The 23,498-nt window shown below is 40.3% G+C and overlaps 1 pseudogene; it reads left to right on the top strand.

The window, feature by feature from the left end:
- Positions 1-1,683: 1,683 nt before the first annotated feature.
- On the top strand, positions 1,684-2,757 carry LOC101421001 (SIN3-HDAC complex-associated factor-like; annotated as a pseudogene).
- Positions 2,758-23,498: the final 20,741 nt, after the last annotated feature.

The raw sequence follows: 23,498 nt of genomic DNA, 5'->3' as shown, positions 1-23,498 counted from the left end.
AGAATTCTGTATCCAGGAAAGCTGGCATTCAAAAATGGAGAGTTCAGAATTTTCACAGATGAACAGAAATTAAGAGAGTTTGTCAATAAGAAACCTGTCCTTCAAGAAATACTAAAGGGAGTTCTGCAGGTTGAAAGGGAAAACAGGAGAGAGAGGGTTAGAGGAAAGGAAATAGGGAGCGGTGAGCTGGTGCTCAATATGGGCAAGCCCCATGAGGAGGTGAAAGGGTTTGGCAGTGGATGTGGGTGTTGGTGGTGCAGGGACACGAGTGAGGCCAACGGTGCTGGAATGTGAGGGTGAGTGGGGTGGGGGGATTTCATTGGACTATCCGTGGAACTGGGGGGAGGACCAGAGGAAGGAAGAGGTGAACTCTGGGGATTTGTAGTTCTACGGTTAAAACTACAATGGTTGGAAGGTTCTTTTAGCAAATATGGTGGGGCGTTACCGGTGCACAGCATCAGGGGTGGGGGGATACGTGGGATAGAGTGCACTTGGGGCATGCTTCTACGGAATATGAAAGCATTCATCCTGTTATAGTGTTATCTCAGGAGGTTGAGACCCACACAATAAACAAAAACAATTATTAAATTCCCATCCTAGGGAGTCCTTCTACACTCTTAATTAGAGGCAAGAGTCACACAAGAACATAGGCAGTGCCTAATAAGAGAAAACAGACCAATATGCCATGCCTTCAGTATTAACACATGTAACTATGAACCTTATTCTTTAAAAATAGAAACTTAGTGGTTACCATAGGTTCCAGAGACGGGGGTACGGGGGGAAGGAGAATAGATGGAACATAGGGCATTTTTCAGGCATTGGAATTGTTCTGCATATTTTGCAATGATGGATACAGGTCATTATACATTTTGTCAAAACCTATAAAACAGTGCAGTACAAAATGTAAACCATAATGTAAACTATACACCATGGTTAGTAACAATGCTTCAATATGTGCTCATTAGGGAGTTGTGGCTCAAGCAGTTGAGCTCCCACCTCCCACATGAGAAGTCCCAGGTTTGGTTGCTGGTGCTTCCTGAAAAAAACAAAAACAAACAACAAGCAAAACAAATGATAAAACCAACTCAGAGAAGCCAATGTAGCTCAGGGTTAAGTGCCAGCTTCCTGCCCAAGAGGTCCCAGGTTCAATCCCTGGCCCTGGTACCTAAAAATAATTTTTTTAAAAGTGTTCATCAATTGTAACAAATGTACCACACTAATGGAAGATGTTGTTAATGGGGGAAATTGTAGGAAGGGGAGGGAGTGGGGTATATGGGAATCCCCAATATTTTCTATGTGACTTTTCTGTAATATAAAACTTGTTTAAAAATAAAGGAAAAAAAATTATATTAAAAAAAAAAGAACATGAATATTTTTCCCAAACAGGAGTATGGATAGATAAAATATTATCTTTAAGGGCCTTCAGTCAAGGGCTATAGGACAGAGGATACAAGAATAGAAATGAAACCTAAGTAAACCTTTTTAAAATATTTTTAAAAATTGAATATGTTTAACTATCACATAGATGTTTTATGAATTTAAAATATCAATTCAAGCTTTCTAGACAAGGGCGTTGAGGAGGAAGGAGAGACCAGAGGGAGCTGGCCTGCTGTGCACTCCACAACAGGATCGTTTCTGCACACGGAACAGGTGCTTTTGGAAGACTGCTGCCCAAGAGAAAAGATGTTTGGTTTTCACAAGCCCAAGGTGTGCAGAAGTGGAGAGGGCTGCTGGGTTAAGTCCTCCAGTTCTCAATTCACTGACGGTAAATGCTTTGAACAGGACTTCCAGAACAGTCTGGGGAGGCAGGACACTTGTTCAGAAGTCATCTGCAATTCCCGCGTCCTGCCTGGTGAACAGATGGAAGAAGCAGCCAGGCGGGATCAAATTTTTTTTTAACTGGAATCATGTGGTAGATGCAAGGACAGGATCTAGTCACAAGACTACACTGGAATCAGGGAAAGTGAAAACTCTGTCTGGAAGCAGGATAAAAAGCAACCAGATCCCCACACTGCAGAACTAATTTAAACATCACACTTCTGAAGCTTAACATACCTCCTCAAGTGCCTCCTCAGCCCAGTTTCCTTGCTAGTGTAACCAGTCAGATGTCAGCTCAGAAACAGAGATGGCTTTTGGCTCTAGCACACCACCAGTCTTTTCGTTTTTAGATCTCACATACTAGAAAAGACAGAAAATATGCTGTGGGATTATCTATCTAGGCTGGGTAAGTGCTCACTGACAAACATCTTTTTTTTTTTTTTACGATTTTTTACTTATTTCTCTCCCCTTCCCCCTGCCCCCCTCCACTGTCTGCTCTCTGTGTCCATTCGCTTTGTATTCTTCTGTGTCCACTTGCATTCTTGTCAGCGGCACCAGGAGTCTGTGCCTCTTTTAGTTGCATCATCTTGCTGTGTCAGCTCTGCATGTGTGCAGCACCACTCCTGGGCAGGCTGCGCTTTTTTTGCACAAGGTGGCTCTCCTTGCACATGGGGCTCCCCTAGTTGGGGGACACCCCACATGGCACTCCTTGCGCACATCTGTATGACACGTGGGCCAGCTCACCACACAGGTCAGGAGACCCTGGGTTTGAACCCTGGACCTCCCCTATGGTAGGTGGATGCTCTATCAGTTGAGCCAAATCCATTTCCCACTGACACACATCTTTTTAAGCCTTGCTGCCGCACTAAGAAAGCAGCTGCTGAGAAGCCAGAGGTACAGAGGACACAGCCTCCACCCACCTCCACTCAGGAATGGTGACTGAGGGTTATGAAGAACGAGAACAAAAAAAAAAAAAAAACAATTTAAATTTTGGAAAGACAACAAAGTGGCCCTCCTATTTTTAACTTGAATACTAGTTATTCTGCCAAAAGACAATTTCTAGAATGGTTTTGAATAATAACCATTTTGAATAATTTTCCCTCCAAACTCTGAAGCCAGTGTCTAGTTACTAAAAGAGCAGTATATATAATATTTAAGATGCTGAGTATTTCATAGGAAAGCTGAACGCTGCTGTGAAGTGCTCTTTAAGTCTTTTAAATTCCCTTCTCGTGAAGGAAGTTGGGGGAACTTCAGGGACCAGAGATGGGATTTGCCATACAAGAAACTGTATGTAGTTTCAGTCTTTCCTATACTGAGAAGCGGTGCCTGGGACATTTTTTAAGAAAGTTGGCTAGACTTGTTTTCCCATATGAGAGTAAATGTGTCAGAAGTCAATAACATGGACTTGCCCCCTAGAGGTGTTTGTTAATAATTTTGAAATATAAAGGTCTTTCTAAGGTTCTGATGATTCAAACCTGCACTAGTGAAATATTAAGCAGGACAGACTAAGCTTTCTGGTGCAAATACCTTGAAAGAGAAAGTAATTACTAAATACACAAAGAGGTAACTTGACTATGTATGTTGCATCCTGTGTCACTTCGCTCCATATTAATATTTGATAAATATTTTAATTTATGTGAAACTTATAAAGCACAATCAAAGTTCCTCTTGGGGAAATGGCAAGGCTCCAGGATAAACTATTCTATATGAATAGTACCAAAGCTTTACCACATGGTAGAGAACACACACTATCAAAAATCTAAAACTATCTGAAAAGTAAAGTATGCAAGTCTTCAAGATGTCACAAAACAAAGGTTAATGCTTCTTAGGGCACATTCCTTAGAGGGCTTGCCAAGTGTGTATATAACTGATTTTTTAAAGGAGGTACCAGGGACTGAATCCTGGACCCTGGACATGGGAAGTAGGCACTCAACCACTGAGGTACCCCAGTTCCCTTATAACTGACTTTTGGTGACTTCACCAAAATAACATCTGGTGACTTCACTGAAAATCAGCACAATCCCATTTTAGCTCTGGATTACTTCAGTTAACCTTTGACCTTTGTGAAGGTTTTATCTGTGCAGAGTGGTGTTGGACTTATTTTAACCTATTAGGGTTTTTTCTCCTTTTCACTCTATTTTTAGAAATTCTACTAGAAGAAAAGAGGTGTGCATTCATGCTGAATGGGTTGGTTTTGGGTTTGGCTTCTTTCAGTCAGGCTCTCTGAATGTTGACATGTTAAGTGAAAAATAAATCCTGAACATGGAGCTCTTCAATTTTGAAAAAGCTCCATAAAAAGCCTCACACTGGAAACCAAATCAAAGTACTCTCAATGCTTCCTTTCTAAAATTTCAGGGAAAAATAATCACCAGGTCAGACTTTTCATAATGAGGAAGGAGCCATTGACTTAGTGCTTATTTTTAAAATTGGATAGTATAAATAACAATAGGAAGTGAGCCACTTTTTATAGGCACCCTTCATTTTATAATTCTTAATCTAAACTTAAGATTCTATATTTCTTCCTTTTGAAAAAACCTACATGCTGCATAGCACCAAATGTACAGACTACACAGTGAGTTGGGTCAGCTCTCCCATAGTCTTTGAGGTGTATTATGAGAGTCCCAGCCATTATCGTCTTACCTCCTGAGTTATATATGAAATAGTTTTGTTATGGTACATTTTGACTGCAATATTTGTGGTAGAATATACTGTAATATACGAATTATCTTTACTTCTCTATTCATTTCTTTATTTCTAGACCCCAACCACAGTCTTCATTTCTCCTTCCACCTTTCTTTGCCTGTAGGATGTATTCCATGTAGGCATGTATTTTGTATTAATATATTAGAAATCTACAAGTCTGTTTTGTATGTTTTATGCTGTTGGGTATTTATACTCAAAATTTTACTAGGGTGTTGAATGAATTTAGTCTTAATAGAAAAAATATACATAGATCAATTCAAAAATTTTCAAGAGCAAACTCTAAAACTGAAAACAAGCTGAAATAAATGAACCTAAAAGAATATTACAAGCAATCCTGTACCCAGGACTCTGGCCATACATCCTTTATGGGATATAGTCTAAGACTAAAACAAACTGCAAAGAAGTCCTCACCTCCACTCAGTAGTTACTATTATATGAAATATTAGAATTGCAATTTCCAAATGTTTTTTGTCTTTATTTTTTAAATGTTACATTAAAAAAATATGAGGTCCCCAATTACTCCCCACCCCCCTCACCCCACTCCTCTCCCCATAACAACAACCTCCTCCATCATCATGAGACATTCGTTGCACTTGGTGAATACATCTCTGAGCACTGCTGCACCTCATGGTCACTGGTCCATACCATAGCCCACACTCTCCCACAGTCCATCCAGTGGGCCATGAGAGGACAAACAATGTCCGGTAACTGTCCCTGCAGCACCATCCAGGACAACTCTAAGCCCCGAAAGTGCCCCCACATCACATATCTACCTCCAGCAGCCACCATGGCCACTTTCTCCACACCAATGCCACATTTTCTTCGATTACTAATCACAACAGTTCATGAATAGAATATCAGTAAGTCCACTCTAATCCATACTCTATTCCTCCATCCTGTGGACCCTGGAATGGTTGTGTCCACTCCACATCTATATCAAGAGGGGGCTTAGATTCCACATCGATGCTGGATGCAAATCTCCTGCTTTCAGCTGTAGGCACTCTTGGCTCCATGGTGTGGTGGTTGACCTTCTTCACCTCCCTGTTAGCTGGCTGGGGTAAGTCCAATAAATCAGAGTGTAGGAGTTGCAAGTCTGTTGAGGCTCAGGGTCTGGCTATCACATGGTCAGTCCAGAGATACATGCAGCAACGTAAGGCAAGTAAGAAAACTACTGAATACTAAATTTGAATTGGAAGTCTCAATCTCAAAATAAGTTTGTGATATTTTAAAATATATTTTCCAGCTCAGCAAAACAGAGTGAGTGAGGAGGAAGGGTTAATCCTCTGGAATGTGATAGAAATCAAAAATCCCTCTTGACGAGCTACCCTGGCCTGAGGGCCATATTTGGAACAGTGTCTGGGTAGAGGAGTGTGAACAAAACGAGTTCTAAAACTAGAGGCATGCTAGGGGTGCCCTACATTGGGATCTACCCAAGAAAGCTCTCCAGAAATGGTCAAAGAGCACCCACCAGCCTGGGCTGCTCCCTGATCAATCACACCTGAACAACTTCTCAGCTACTGGTTTATTTATGGACCTGATGTTTGGAGAAAAAAGACTGGCTTACATAAGCCTCCTGTGTTTTAAACAGTCAGCAAAGAGCAATAGGGACTCAAAAATGTCAGACTTGCTCCTTAATAAGGACAGAGAGAACTCCATGCCTATGAATTTGATAGCTTAGATGACATGGACCAAATCCTTTAAATATACAATCTACCAAGCTCACAGGAGGCAAAATAGACAATCTGCATAGGCCTATACCTGGTAAAGAAATCAAATCCATAATTAATAACCTTGCGAAACAGAAAGCACCAGGCTCAGAGGCTTCACCGGTGAATTCTACCAAAGACAAAATGATGTCAATTCTCTACAATCTCTTCCAGGAAATGGAAGCTGAAGGGACACTTCCCAACTCATTTTATGAGGTCAATATTACCCTAATATCAAACCAAACAAAGTTCCTGCAAGAAAGGACAAGAAGGTGCTCAGGCACTCATTTTTAACTGTAAGAAAGGATTTTGTGCTTTGCCTGCTTGACCTCTCTTCACTTCTGATATTTGATGAGAGTAATGGCTGTAGCACAAACCATAGCATAAATCCGAATGCTTACTTATCACCCAGGAACAAGGAAAATACCTCAGATTTTCACTTTTTCAGTTGAGTTTTGGTGTGGCGTGTGCACACGCTTATACACACACACACACACGCTGGCTGTGAGCAGGCGCAGATGCACCATGTAGAGCCTTTTAAGTGACGCCATCAAGACGGTGGTGCCCAGCATGCTGGTGAAATGCCCCCTTAGAAACAGAAAAAAAAAAACAAAAAAGAGCATAAAATTAACTTTCTCCAAACTCTCCAAGAGGATTGAAACTACAGAGCAACTGAAGAAGAAAGAGTTGGGGGTGGGTGGCTGACTATGGTAGAAAAGCCACAGGGCAAACTTACCAGTCCTCCCCTTCCCCACGCCGGGGTCCGCAGGTTTGTGCAGCTCAGGGCAGTGGCTCAGTGCCCTGTGCACCTGCAGCCCTTGAGACCAAGTCTACTTGCAGTGCCAGGTGGTGCCCTTCAGCATTTCCAGTGCATTTTTGCATTAATACATGACCCCAGCTAGCCCCGTGGAAGACAGACTCAGGTCATGTGTCTGTGTTCCCTAGCGTTGAGGTTACTTGGGGCTTGGGGGGGGTGCAGGAAAGTGGCATGAAAAGGGGAGCTGAACCTAACTTAATGGAAGCTGGAGTGAAAAGGCAGACTGATTGCAGAAGTGGAGCTGAGCTGCCCTCAGGTGCGGGAAAAGACAAACTATAATAAAAACAAAGAGCAGGGATGTGGATGTGGCTTAAGCAGTTGGGCACCTGCCTACCACATGGGAGGTCAGCATTTGGTTCCCCACGCCTCCTAAAGAAGAGGGCACACAACGAACAGACGCAGAGAGAGAGAGAGCAAGTGCAAACAAGGAGGAGGGAGGGGAAATAAATAAGTGCAAACAAGGAGGAGGGAAGAGAAATAAAAACATAAAAATAAACCTTTAAAAAAAAAAAAAACCAGCACAGCCCAGGGGTCTTGGAGAAACTGGGGAAAGTGGCAGCTTCCTTGGAGGGGAAATAGTTGCACATAGAGAGGATTTCTTGAAGGTTACTGCACAAGCACAGGCAGGTCTTCAAATTCATATGGAACCATATGGGGTACCAAAGAGCCAAATCAAAATTACAAAGGAAGAACAAAGTTGGAAATCTCACACTACTCGATTTCAAAACTTACTACAAAGTCACGGTGTGGTACTGGAATAAAGACAGATACATAAGCAAGTGGATGTGGCTCAAGTGGTAGGGCTTCTGCCTACCATATGGGAGGACCTGGGTAGGATCCCTGGGGCCTCCTAGTGAAAAAGAAGAAGAGAAAGTGTGTCTGCATGGCGAGCCAGTGCCCGCATGAGTGCCTGTGCAGTGAGCTGAGTGTCCATGTAAGTGTCCACGTGGCAAGCCAGTGCCCACGTGGTGAGCTGAGTGCCCATGCAGTGAGCCAAGTGCCCACATGGTGAGCCAAGTGCCCATGCAAGTGAGTCACGCAGCAAGATGATGACACAACAAAAGAGAGACAAAAGAGAGAGTCAAGGTGAAGCACAGCAGAAGCCAGGACCTGATAAGGTGCAGCTCACAGGGAAACTCTCTCCACATCAGAGGTCCCCAGGATTGAATCCCAGTGAATCCTAGAGGAGAAAAAAATGAGAAAACAAAAAGAGAAGTAAATACAGAGGATCACAGAGCAAATGGACACAGCAAAAACAGTAGGGCAGGGGGAAGGGAGGGAAATAAAAAATAAATAAATGATAGATGCATAGACCAATGGACTATAATTGAGAGTTCAGAAATAAACACATCCTTAGTAGTATAAATATAAGAGTTGTTCTTTTACAAAGTGTTAAGAATATGGTGATATATTGGAAAATTACAACTAATGTAACTTATGGATGATAGTTAACAGTAATATTGTAATATTCTTACAGCAATGGCAAAGAAGACATCAATTCTAAGAGACAGCAATGGGGGGTATAAGGAAGTATGTGATTTTTCCTTTTGGAGTAATGAAAATGTTCTAAAATTGGCTGAGGTGATGACAGCACAACTCTGTGATGTAAATGAGAGCCACTGAGTGTACACTTTGAATGAATTGTACAAAACATGGGGTTGTATAACACAGTGAATCATGTGGTGGAAGATGGACTGTGGTTAACAGAACAAATGTGAGAACATTCTCTCATGAACAGTAACAAATATATATTACTAATATAGGGTGTTAATAATTGGGTGAGGGAAATGAATGTGGCTCATCCAATTGGGCTCCCGTCTACCATATTGGGGGTCCAGGGTTTGATCCCCAAGGCCTCCTGGTGAGGGCAAGCTGCCCACATGGAGAACTGGCCCACATGGAGTGCTGGCCCAGTTGGGAATGCGGCCCTATGCAGGAGTGTCACCCTGCGTGGGAATGTTGCCCCACGTGGGAAAGCCACCCTGTGCAAGAGTGCCAGCCGATGAGGAGAGCTGGCACAGCAAGATGACACAAGAGGAGAGAAAAGAAGAAGACATCGCGGAATGGGGGGCTGAGGTGGCGCAAGAGAGCAATCGCATCTCTTCCACTCCGGAAGATCCTGGGATTGGTTCCTGGAGCCGCCTAATGAGAATATAAGCAAACACAGAAGAACACACAGCAAATGGACACAGAGAGCATACAACAGGGGAAAGGAAGGCGGGGGGAATAAATAAAAATAAATAAATAAATCTTTTTTTTTTAACTGGGTGAGTGGGATAAAATGCACCAAATATAAGATATGGGTTATCGTTAGTAATAATATTTTGACAATGCTTTTCCATAGGTTGTAACAAATGCTTCACAACAATGCAAGGTGTTGGTGGTGAGATGATGTATGGGATCCCTGTATGATGATATGTATGTTTGTTTTGTAAGATCACAATTTTTACTATACATTTATTGTTCATGTATGTTCATGTATGAATGATATACTTCAACAAAATATTTTTTTAAAAGGAAATAAATCTATGCATCTTTGACCAACTGGTTTTTGACAAGGGTGCCACGTACATGAATTGGGGAGAAATGGTCTTGTCAACAAAGGGACTTGCAAAAAAAATAATTAATTTAACCCCTACCTCACACTATATATAAAAATATGAATGAATATAGGACCTACACATAAGAGCTAAAACCATGAAATTTCTATAAGAAAACATAGGAGAGAACCTTCAAATTCCTGGGCTTGGTAATTTCTTAAATCTGACACCAAAAGCACAGGCAGCAAAAAAAAATGGACTTTATTTATATTTTAAAATTTTGTATGCCAAAGGATATCATCAATAACGTGAAAAAGACCTACAAGATGGAAGAAAATGATTGCTAATCATATATATAATAAGGATTTAATATCCAGAATATATAAGTAACTGCTACAGCAGAGCAACAAAAAGACAATCCAATTAAAAAATGAAAAAAGGATATGAGTAGACATTTCTTCAAAGAAGATACTATGCATATGACCAACAAGCACATGAAAAGAAGCTCAACATCATAGGTTATAAGAGAAATGCAAATTAAAACCACAGTAAGATACCATTTCACATTAAAATGGCTATGATTTTAAAAATATATATTGAGTGTTTGGGAGGATGCAGAAAAATTGAAACCCTGTAACATTCTTGGTGGTATTGTTAAATGGTGCAGCCACTGTAGAAATCACTTTAGCTTTTCCTCAGAAAGTTGAAAATAGATTGCTATATTACCCAGCAATCTCATTTCTTGGTATATACCCAAAAGAATTGAAATCAGGGACTTGGACAGTTATTTGTACACTGAAGTTCAGAGCAGCATTATTCACAATTGCCAAAAGGTGGAAGCAACCCAGGCACCCATCACCAAGTGAATGGATAAACAAAATGTGGTATATATACACAATGGAATATTGTTCACTCATAAAAAGGAATAAAGTTCTGATTCATGCTACAACAGGGATGAACCTCGAAGACATCATGTTAAGCAAAATAAGCCAGACACAAAAGGACAAATATTACGTGATTTCACATACATGAAATACCTAGAATAAGCAAATTTGTAGAGACCAAAAGTAGATTATAGATTACCAGGGGATATGGTCAGAGGGGGGCAAGTGAGTTATTGCTTAATGAGTGCAGAGTTTCTGTTTGAGGTGATAAAAAAAAATTGGGTAATGAATATTGGTGATAGCACAGTATATGAATGTAATTGAAATTAATAAACTGTATACTTGAAAGTAGTTAAAATGGATAATTTTGAATTGTGTATATGTTGTTGCACTAAAAGGTTTTAAAAAGAAGAGCCTTTTCAGTCTTGAGCTGAGGACAACAGCAGATTCCAGAGAGCCCATCAATGCTCCTTTAGGAGTTTTAATTATTAGTTGCTATTTGAATCCACATTCCTTGGATAGAAAAAAGAAAGCACTGAGACCTGCTGAAGTAAAATTTGAAGGGCTGAGTGGTTCAGACAAATGGGTGATTTAATCTCCCAACCTCCATGTAATTTTTTTGTTTTCCTTTCCTGTTAATTCATGGATCAAGAAAGAAGGAGTTTCCCAGAAGAAAGGAAGCTACCTCAACTATAAATCATTTTTAAAATATTGATCAATTTTGAGACTATTCTTTGATTTTTAAGAGCAAAACTACACTAAACATTTTGGCTTTCCTTGACATAAATTTGGACAGCTGAAATAAAATTTGACAGACAGTGGATAAAATACACACACAACCAAGCAAATTTCATCCATCTCCTGTTTGAATCTGTGTCTTCCAGAAACTTAGTCATACATCTTCCATCACAGTAATAAGCTGCTCAGAATGGTATCTTCCAGCATGCAAGAGGTTGGCTATAACAGGAAATTATTCCCTTCTCATTTAATTTGCAGCATATGACAATGTTAGTGGCAGGCATGTCATGTGGTGTTAGCCATAATTATGAGAACTGCCACCTTATTATTTGTTTTGTCTCTCATCTGTCTGCTTTAGGCAGCTGAACATGCTCCAACCATGCATTCAAGAATGGGATCACCTACTTTGAATTAAAGGTGACAAAATGTCTTCACCATCACCAATCTCCCTAAACATTGTTTCTATGGTCCAGCCCATCAGTCTTGAAATTTCTAGCAAGGGTGTCTCTTTAAGGTGTTTGTGTACAGGGATTTGACAGTGTATGTATGTTTGTTTGTTTCATTTTGTCAGGACTGATGTTACCCTTGTAGGAAAAACAGGAGTATAGAAATGAAAAAATGCAAAGTTGTATAGGGAGAAGAAGCTTATTCACCCAACTGCATCTTCACAAGAAGGGATTCTAGAAGAAAGAACTTTATGTTAGGAATGACTGGGAATGTGAACATTTTTTAAAACTTTATTTGAAAAAAGTGCACACTTATAGGAAAGTCACAAGTACAGCTATATATATATATACTTTTTACCTACATTCAACAATTAATATTTTGTTACATTTACTTTATTTCTCATAAACATACACACACATATATACTTGTATAACAATTATTATTATCAGACTACTTGAGGGTAATTTGTAGACATCATGATCCTTACCCCAAATAATCTCTAAATATTTCAGCATGGATAGTATGAGAAAAAGGACATTATCTTACACAGCCACAATAAAATAATCAAATTTAGGAAATTTGACATTGATGTGCTACTACTACCCATCACATTCACATTTTGAAATGTCCTTTATAGCATTTGTCCTCCAAGATCAAACTGAGGATCATACATTATTCTTGGTTGGCATGTCTATTTCTCTGCCTTTCTTAGTCTGTCATGACATGTTTGAAGAGTGGAATATTCTTCAATTTGGGTTTGTTCCATGTTTCCGTGTAATGAGACTTGGATTGTGTCTTGATACCCAAAGGAGGCACATCATGACAGTTTGTCCCATAATGGTTGTGCTAATTTTGTTCATTTCGTTAAAGTGGTATCCACTAGATTTCTCCAGTGAAAAATTACCATTTTTCCTTTGAACGCAATAATTAATCTGTGGGGAGATACCTTGAGACTGTATAAAAATTTATTCCCCATTAAACTTTTACCCAATAGTTTTAGCATTCATAGATGATACTCACCGGAAAAAAAACATAACTATGATGTTTGCAAAATGGTGACTTTCTTAATGCTACCATTCTTTTGCATTTATTCATTGAGTCTACCCTAAGCAAGAGTTTTCCCTGATCCCCATTTATTTGTTTGCTTGGTTTTTTTTTTTTGTTTTTTGTTTTTGCCTGCTTGCTTGTTTTTAAATTTGTTTATTTATCTTGTATCAATATGGACTCATGGGTTCCTGTCATTCCTTTTTTTCCTTTTTTTGTGTAGTATTCAAACTAGCCTGGATTTGGCCATTCCGGGTCTCTTCACACTGACTTCTCTACCCTTTCAGCACATCCTTATCACTTTTCAAGAATTTTACTACTTTCTGACCCAATTAGATATTCCAAGTTCATTTATGTAATTTGCATGCCCTTGCCCTGGAATCAGATATTTCTCCAAGAAAACCTTTGGTTCCATTTCAGAATGATATTTGAACAATATCTGAGCAGTTGTCCAGATCTAGATGGTACAATAGAAAGCCCTATTTATGAACTAAAATATGCTACTCCCATGTAAAGAGTCTCAACTCCTTCCCCTTCACTCTGACCAACAAGGAATGGGGGCAGGAGAGGTAGCTGGTTACTTCCCATTCATTTTGTATACTTCTTTTACCCACACTATACCTGCTAATGTCCTGCCTTTAAATCTATACAATAAAAAACATTTCAGTTGCTTTCATGCAGAGGTGGGGAAGCATAATCCTGCTAATCCTAACTCTAGCTATAGGAAAACATAGGGAGCCAATCCTTGAGAGGACTACTTAGCAGATCTTTTCTATGTCTTTTATCTTTAAATTGTGTTAACATAAAATTTACCACTTAAAACCATTTTGAAGTATAAAAAATTAAGTGATATAAAGTACATTCACAAGGTTATGCAATCATCACCACTATCTAATTTCAGAAATTTTTCTTCACCCTAAAGGAAACCTAATAATCATTAAACAGTCATTTCCTATTCTTTCCACCCTCAGGCAATGGCAACAATTAATTTGCTTCCAGACCTATTTGCCTACTCTAGATATTACATATAAATTTAATCACAGAATAAGTGACCTTATGTGGTGGCTTCTTTCAAACAGCATGTTTTCAAGATTCATCTATGTTGTAGCATGCATCAGTATTTCCTTCTTTTTTATGACTGAAAAATATTCCATTGTATGGATATGCCACAACTTGCTTATCTATTCATCAGATGATGAACATTTGGGTTGTTTCCATCTTTTGGCTATCATGTAAAAGCTGCTATGAATATTCATGTACAAATTTTTATTTGAAAACTCATTTTCAATTCTTTGGGGTATATACCCAGGAGTGAAATTGCTGGGTCATATGGTAATTCTATTTTTAAATCTGTGAGGAACGGTCAACATTTTTCACAGCAGTTACACCATTTTACACTCCCACCAGCAGTGTACAAGAGTTCAATTTCTCTACATCTCTCAACAGTACTTGTTATATTCTTTTTTTAGTATTATTATAGCCAACCTAATGGCTGTGTACTTCTACATCATTGTGGTTTGGATTTTATTTTTCTAATTGCTCACGATGTTGAACATCTTCTTACATGCTTATTGGCTGTATATCTTCTTACCAGAAATGTCTATTCAGGACATCTGATCAACCAACATGGTGTCATAAGATATTCCAGTTTCTGTTTCCCCAGCGAATCTTTGGAGAACTAGAAAAATCTTGCAAAGCCATTTTCCTCAAAACTCTGGAAAACAATTAAAGAGTTATAGTAACTGGGCAAGTGCCAAATCAAGGAAATACAACTTAAAAATGGTAGGAGGGGGAGTGGGTGTAGCCCAGTGGTTGAGTAGCTGCTTTGCATATATGAGGTCCTGTGTTCAATCCCCAGTACTTCCACACACAAAAATGGTAGGAGAAATTTATGAAATAGTTACTGGTCCTTAACCCTGCCCTTTCCCAATATGGTGTGAAGCTGGCCTGCACTCCCTTTGTGGGTCCATGGCCACGTTCCAAAGGGAGCAAAGTAACCCTTATGTGCATATAGGTGATGACAACCTGAAAGACTGCACCAGGACACTCACTTCTGTTTCCACTCTCAAAACTTACCCTGCAGGCAGTAGCATCTTACGGACAGATAAAGCAGTGTAAGAAACAACTAAATCAAAATGGTTTGGGGCAAAGGAATACTGGCTTTAAGATATACAATAAAGCACCCAGGAAGGGGGGAGTCTATTAATAGGGAATACAGGAGGACATTTGGATTTCTATAAACAGAGATTTCCTAAGGTCACAAGGTGAGCTCAGTGCAAGCCCAAGACAAGACACAGGCTCAGAAAAAATGAAGAAAAACTCAAATATTAACTCGAACTGATCTTCTTGATAGGAGAGCTACACAGAGCCAATTTGAAAATACTGTGAAAGATATTTTTGCACTGTTTGTGTTTTCAGCTCTTGGCCTCAAGAAAATCTCTATTGTATTATTATCTGGATACAAACTTAAAGAACAGACAGCTAAAACACTAAATTCCAGAGTTAACACATTAAAATATCATCAATTTTAGCAAATGTACCACATTAATGAAAGATGTTGTTAATGTGGGAAAGTGTGGGAGGGGGAAAAGTGGGACATATGGGAATCACATATTTTTTTATGTAACATTTGCATAATCTACAGCTTCTTTTTTAAAAAAATTAATAAATAATAAGTATTGTAAAAAAATACAGTGTACAATGAAAGATTACAAGAAAAACAATGAAAAATTAAATGATGCCACTCTAAAGGAACAAGATAAAACTTCAGAAACCATTAATGAAGAATAACAGGCTTTGGCTCCACCAAACAAAGATTTTTTTTAAAAAGTAATATTCAAAATGTTCAAAGAAATAAAGGAAAACAAAGAGAAAGAACCAAAGGATATCAGGAAAACAATGAATGAGCAATGTGAGAATCTCAATGAAGAGACAGAAATTTTTTAAAAGAAAAAAAAAAACAGAAATATTAGAGTTGAAGTCTATAATACTGAAATAAAAATTTTCCTAGAGAGTTTCAACAGCAGATTGGAACTGGAAAAAGAAAGAATCAATGATAAAACTCAAAGACTCATACCCAGATTCACAATTTAAATGATTCAGGCTGAGTAGCAGAATGAAAAAAAAGTGAACAGAGCCTAATAGACCTGTCTTTTGGCACACCTAGAAGTGTGCCAATATAATAAATAAAAGAATAAATGGAAATGGGGCAGAAGTACTATTCAAAGAAATAATAGAAGAAAACCTCCAAAATTTAACAGAAGATGTGAATGTATACATTCAAGAAGATCAACAAACCCCAAACAGAATAAACTCAAAGGCAGCCGCATCCAGATACACAGTAGCCAAACTGCCAAATGCCAAGGACAAGAAGAGGATTCTGAAAGCTACATGAGAAAAGAAATGAGTTAAAGGCAAGATAGCACCAGTAAGATTAAGTGATCATTTCTCCTCAGGAATCATGGAGCCAAGAAGGCAGTAAGATGTAAGATTTAAAATGCTGAAGGAAAATTATTGTCAACCAAGAATATTATTTCTGGCAAAACTGCCTTTCAAAAATTTAGGGAGATTAAGACATTCCAGAGAAACAAAATTTGAGGGAGTTCATTGCCACTAGATCTGTCCTACAAGCACTGATACAGGGAGTTCTTTAGACTGAAGGAATTGAATGCATATGCAAAAATTCCCAACAAAGAAAATCCCAGTACCAGATGGCTTAAATTGTGAATTTTACCAAACATCCCAAGAAGAAATAACACCAATCCTGCTCAAACACTTCCAAATATTTGAGATGAAGAAACACTTCTTAATTCATTCTATGAGGCCAGCATCACCCTAATACCAAAGTCAAATAAAGAATACCATAATAAAATAAAATTATAGACCAATTAGCCCTTATGACTAGAAACAAAAATCCTCAACAAAATACTAGCAAACCAAATTCAACAGCACTAAAAGAATTATACACCATAATCAAGTGGGATTTATCTCAGGTATGCAAAGATGGTTCAGTATAGGAAAATCAATTAATGTAATATACCACATTACTAGAATAAAGGGGGGAAAGCACATAGTCATCTAAATTGATACAGAAAGGAAGTTTGACAAAAATCTGATAAAAACATCTTGATAAAAACACCCAAAAAACTAAGGATAAAAGAAAACTTCCTCTATATAATAAAGGGGCACACATGAAAACTCTACAGCTAATATCACACTCTATGGTGAAAGAATGAAAACTTTTACTCTAAGGTCAGAAAAACAGAAAGATACCCACAGTCACCACTGGACATTATTCAATGTTTTACTGCAAGTTCTAGCCAGAACAATTAGGCTAGAAAAAACATATATATATATCTCCACACTGGAAAGGAAGAAGTAAAATTTTCTGTATTTGCAGATGGCATGTTGTTATATATAGGAAGTTCCAAAAAAATCCATTACGACGCTACTATGGCTAATAAACAAATTGAGCAAAGTGGCAGGGTGCACAATCAACATGCAAAAATCAGTAGAAATTCTATACACTAGATATGAACAACCTGAAGAGGAAATCAAGAAAAATTCTACTTAAAATAGCAACTAGAAGAATCAAATCTCTAAGAGTAAATTTAACCAAGGATGTAAAGGACTCATACACAGAAAGCTACAAAACATTGCTGAACAAAATTGAAGTAGACCTAAGTAAATGGAAGAATATTCTGTGTTCACCGGAAACTAAACATTATTAAGATGTCAATTCTACTCAAAGTGACACAGATTCAACACAATCCCAATCAAACTTCAAATAGCCTTCTTGGCAGAAATGGAAAACCCATCATGAAATTTATGTGGGCAAATAAGGGGCCCCAAATAACCAAAATTGTCTTGAAAGAGAATAAAGTTGGAGGACTCACACTTGCCAAAATTATCACAAAGTTACAGTAATAAAAATAGTATGGCATAAAGGACAGACCGCTATTTCAATAGAATCAAATAGAGAGTTCAGAAATAAACCCTCACATGTATGACCAATTAATTTTCTTTTAAGGAGGTGCCAGGGATTGAACCCAGAACTTCATACATGGGAAGCAGATGCTCAACCACTGAGCAACATCCACTCTCTAGCCAATTGATTTTTGACCAGAGTGCCAAGTTCACTTGATGGGAGAAACTAGGAGAAGACAATAGCCATTGAAGGAAGAGTTACTAACCCCTTCCCCTCCCCCTCTTTCCTGTGTCAGCTCTCCAGAGCAGAAGGAGGTCCCAAAGACAGAAAAGTCATGGAAAAGCAGAACATGGTATCCTGACCTGAACGCTTACACCTAAAGTAGCTGGATCTGCTGAGATGTTAGGAAAGGGTGGGAAAGGGAGATTTAACTATTGCCATCCAAGGCAGTGATTGGAGAGAAATGGAATGTTTCTGATATACACTCCAATGTGTTCAAACTGTTGGATAATCAAGTTACAACAGAGTGTAGTGAATAGAACCAGAACAACCTTCTGACAATTGGGAGACAACCCTGAAGTTAGGAGGTGTGGGAAGCTGCCTCTGGCACTAGTATTGTATCGGCCATCTTGTTACCAAACGCCATCTTAGATACTAACCCAGGTAGGTTTCTATTCCCCCATCCTCACTGAAGTAAGTTAAGTTTCTATTTCTCTTTACGCCACTCCCCCGGGCTCCGATTGGGCACTCCCTAAAGCGCGCAAAAGTTTTTCCGCGGACGTTGCCAAACAACCATCTGCGCATGCGTGTGGCGCAAAAACCGAAAATCTAGTTACTTAATCATTTACCAACACATGCGCTGTCGTCAGTACGTACTACCTTCTTCCTTCCTAGTTATAAAAACCCTGACCGACCCTCAATAAACGAGACTTGATCAGAATCCTGTCTTGTCTCCTTTCTTCGTGTCTCTCATCCCCGTCTCTGTGTCGTCTGCTTTGTTTCTAGATTCCCCGAACTTGGTCGGACAGGAGACATCCTGTCGTGTTGGCCTGGCCCGCGGGCGGGCCGGGTCAAGGAGGTATAGACCTAAAGTCTTACTGCTCAAAGTATAATAAGCAGGGAGCTAACGTGGCTCAGTGATTGAGTGCCGGCTTCCTACTTACAAGGTCCCAGATTCAATCCCTGGACCGGGTAACCCAAAAAAAAAAAAAAAAAAGCATAGTAAGCAACAGGGCTAGAGCTGTGACATCAGCTGCTGGCTCATTTAAATTGCAAAATCTTAGGACCCATCCCAAACCTCCTGAATCCAAATGGTAATCTGCAGGTACATGAAAATTTGAGTGTAGCTCAGTAGTTGAGCTCTTGCTTCACATGTGTAAGGTACCCTCCCAAAGCCTAACCAAGAGGATTAAATGTTGGGGATTTAATATATAGCAATGAATACTCTCTCTCTCACTTAAATGAATATTTTTAACCTGAAAGCTTTTATTGATAAAGAGGAATTGTATAGGCAAGGGCAAGATGGGGGACTGTTGGAAGGACTTTTAAATCTTCGTGTGGAAAGTTGCAGTGTTAGAGGTGCTCTGTGGCTGACCTGGACCCAGCACACCTCTGCTCATATGCAGAGAGCAAAAGCTGGCAAGGAAAGAACCCCTAGCAGGCTGCTGCTGGCCACTGGCCACTGAGAGATGTACAGTTAGGACTCCAAGTGCTGAGAGACACCAAGCATCAAATCATGCCTGAAAAAGGAAAATCATGGGAGTGCCTTCGTAATAACATCAATCAAAATCTGCGGCAGTGCCATCAGTATATTTTAACACAGCGGATTCCTGTGTTTGAAAATGGGCAGACCATGGGGAGAATCTAAATAGAGTCTGGGACCATGGCCTCTGACAAGCATGAATTGAAAGTGATCAACAAAAATCAAACCATTGCAGTACGTGTAAGAACCCACCTTCATTTTGATTACTGAAGTGTGTTCTTATTAAAGCAATCAAGATTCTACATGATTAAAAATGACAGCACACTGAGCTAGGATTCCAAAATTCTGTATTTCTTATCAGCTAAACCACACACCAGCTGTGTGACACTGGGCTAAGTGACAATATCTGGGCACTTTGAACATACCTAGGGTAGCTTAGTAGAGAGGTGAAGGGCCTCAGCTTTGGAGCTAGAGAAAACTGGGTTTGAGTGCCAATTCTGCTGCTTCATACTGAGTCATCTGGAGTAAGTTTCTTTGAAAGACCTCCCTGGAAGAAACAGTTTTTGGCCCACCCACCTCCAGGATTTATTGGATGGAGATGAATTATAAAAAAGAAAATGTGGAAAGAAAATGCCCCTGCAGCTCATAAGATCTTGCCCTATTATTTGTCAAGGATGTCTCAGGGGAAGCAACCCACACAGAGCTGAGTATGTCAATTCCATGGCAACTGCATGACACTCTTTGCGGGAGGGAGGTTCACTCCAAGGGGTAATGGAAACTAAAGCAATAAAGTGGATGTTGCAAAGGACACTTTGGATCATCACCACAGTAGTGGCTGCCTGTTCCCAAGCAGCCCACACATTCCAGAGGGATGCCATGGCAGCCTGGCAGTGGCCGAGAGAAGACTTTCTCCTAAGGAGGGCTAAGGAGCTTGCAGTACCCGAGAGTTCTGTAGCGTCATGATCTGTCCTCTGCCCTACCATCCTCTGAATAACATCCTCTGTAAACCTTTTACCTCCACATGACTGCCCCTTGATTCATGCCCAGTCAATGGATTCATGCCTTCCTGCCCCTTGAATGAAAGAAAATCGTATGCAGTTTCCATAAATATTATGGCCATTTTAAAATAATAAATGTCTTCTGGTCATTTTCAGGTGTAAGAACAGTTTCATTTCAGCAATCAGTTACTGATGACTACGCTGCTCAGAGCTGGTGCTGGGGAATACAACCCCTCTTTGTTGCTGTTCTAACGAATGTTTATTTTCCTTGAAATTTATTGTGTTTTTCTGTAAGGCTATGAAAAATCTTCATTTCCCTTTTCCCAAATGCTGAGATTCAACAGCCAGCTCACAATCATAGACTAATTGTCTTCACTTCAATGTCTTATATGTTGATTTAGTTTCATAGGTAAATATTTATATTAATTCTCTTTATGGATTTAAATATCAATAATACCCCTTTTGATGACATAGTCCCTGCTCCTAATAGAGCTTTACACTTTCTCCCTCCCTCCCATATTCTCTCCCTCTCTGACTCTCAGGCCAACTATGGGAACCACAGGAGTTCAGATTTTTTAAAGCATAAGTCAAACTCCAATTCTGAAGCAGCTTAGTACAGGGAAATGAGGAAAAGATGAGCCATAACATGGCCAACATACAACATGGCCAAGACCCCATTGAGACCTTGACCTTGACCTTGAGGTATCAGTTGGGCTGAGGGAGGCCCCAGATCATTTCAAACAGGCCTCCCCATTGGTCCCAGATAACCCCAAACAAAAGGCCTCATCATTGGCCCCCACCACTGGGTAACCAATAATCGCTGGGGCCCCTCCCCTTACCATTTACAAGGGGAGGAATAATTAATAGCTTAAAAGGTGACCACACAAGCCAAAACCTCTCTCTGCCTAGAGGAGCCCACATCAAATCTCCGTACGTATTCCCATCCTCTCTCCCACTTCTCAGCTGTTCTTTTCCCCCATTTCCCAAAAAAAGTTCTTTTTATTGGCCTAACCAAACTGGCATGTTCTTAAATTCTTTTACGGGACATAGCCAAGATCCTAAAGGAATCCAGCTTTCCCCCAGCTTCATTTGGTATGCAGCAGCCAGAGGACTGAGAGGCAGGTAACCCTCCCTAATACCCAGCAAGGCCTGGTGAGTCAAAACTTTAATTATAGCTTGTCTGTGCCCTCTTTTGGTTCTGCCATTTTAAAGGCATTCCAGGAAAGTCTTCCACAGGACATAAACTCAGTCTGTTCAGACTTCTGGATCCCTCTTCGGAGGAAGTAAGGGGTGAGCTCCCACGCCTTGTAGATCCAAGGAAGCTCTGAGTGGTGGGTGAAACTGCCCTTGAGACCTGACTAAGCATGTGGCTTCAGCCAAGCAGAAGTCTGCCAGGAGTTTACCAGGCCTTCTCTGTGAGTTCAGAAGGGCTATCACCTGTTGAACCATTTCCTCAGGCCAATAGTTAACATCTTTTAATTAGAAGTGCCTTTAATCTTCCAGCTACTGCTGTCCAGAGTAGTTGGGGTCTGTGGGATGCTTTAGAATGCCTTAGAAATGGAAAATGCATTTGTTAGGAAGGCATGAGTCCCACCCTCCGTAGAGCCTTGAGTTCTTGTTCCTTCTCCACCCTGGGTAGGCCCTGGGGTTGCCTTTGGGGAGCCCCTGAGGCTGTTCACTGGTAAGTCACAGGACAATTAGTCTCTAGTTTTTTAATGGGCTTTTAATGTCCTATTTAACTGCAGAACTCAGGAACCTGGGAGTTGCCATGAGATAAGCTCACTCACGGCTAATTCCCAAGATTTCTGCAAAGTAGACAAGAGTGTTTTAAGATTCCTAGCCAGTCTCTTTCCTAGTAGGAAAGTCCAGCTTGGGGGTTAAGGTCTGGGAACCAGATCCAGAAGTCCCCAAGACCTCTAAGGCTCTGGATTGCCAAGAGGCATAGAGCTCCCAATCCCCAGAATGTGGGGACAGTGAGCAGGGCTCCTGACCTCAAGGACACTGGCTTGGAAGTAATCCTTTCAACTGGGTCTAGCTGTGAGATGCCATCCAGACTGACAAACACATTTTATCCTCTCCTAGGATAATGGGCAGCTCTTCTAGCATTCCAGTAGACTCCCTCATTGGGGTGTCTTCTCAGAAATTGGGACAACCTGCCTACTACTGATGGTCTAAAAAGGCATAGACTAATCTCCTGCCATACCACGTGGCCACAGTATAGTTGAGAGCTGGCTTTGTGTGGAACCCTGGATTCCTGTTAAGCCTGTATAAGAGAGAGGGAGAGGACAGACAGATTTGAGGGCAAAGACCAAGGGGTCATGTCTCCTTAAAGAAATAAGGAAATGTACTACCAAACTGGTCAATTTTAAATAAGCTCAGGGAAATTTGCTCAGAGGCAGAACCTAGAAACCTAGCTGTACTTCAAAGAAAGCTCATAGAGGCAATAAAAATACCCTCTTGGTAGATCCTAACTGTGGAGAGGGACAGATCCTTCTAGGAAGTCCAGTCTGTCTCGAATATCCATAGAAAGCTGCAGAACGTTTCCCTGGGCCCCCAAATTCCATTAACTTCTTTTTAGAAACAGGTTTCCCAGTTTTCAACAATTGAGACCATGCCACCAAGATGGAGAAGGTAAGGAGGGGTGGGTGCAGGCCGAGACAGGCTCATCTTTTAACTGCCACCATTGAAGGCACCAGCCACCTCATGACTGCTTGAATCCAGGCTCCCCATCAGTAGGAATCTTGACCCAAGCTGCCTCATCACATTGACGGCTGGGGCCTTGCCCCGGGGGAGGATGGAAGTGCTACCGGGTTCTGTCTAGGTTCTTGACTATGCTGCAGAAATGAATTTCAAGGGTACGTTAGGTGAGTTAGGCCAGTAATTGATTCAGGTAGGGAGAGATGAGAAATGGGAGAAAATAACAGACCATGGGTCCCAGGTGAAGAGGAAGAGGCTGAAAAGTGATAAAGCAGGCTGATTTACAGACTACAAATTCCCCATTATAGATTATAAATGCCCAGGTTTTACTTGTGCAGCAACCATGGCAGGGAAACCAGGGGGAGCAGGGTACAGAGGGCAGGAACAAGGGTCCAAAGGCAAAAGAGAGAGTGAATTCAGGCCTTCCGCCTGCTTTTTTGAGCTGTTAATTATTCTACCCTTTAACTAATGGCAGGG

The sequence above is a fragment of the Dasypus novemcinctus genome, chromosome 16 (genome assembly GCF_030445035.2).
Source record: "Dasypus novemcinctus isolate mDasNov1 chromosome 16, mDasNov1.1.hap2, whole genome shotgun sequence".
NCBI classification, from domain to species: Eukaryota; Metazoa; Chordata; class Mammalia; order Cingulata; family Dasypodidae; genus Dasypus; species Dasypus novemcinctus.
This window is presented reverse-complemented; position numbering and strand designations above follow the sequence as displayed.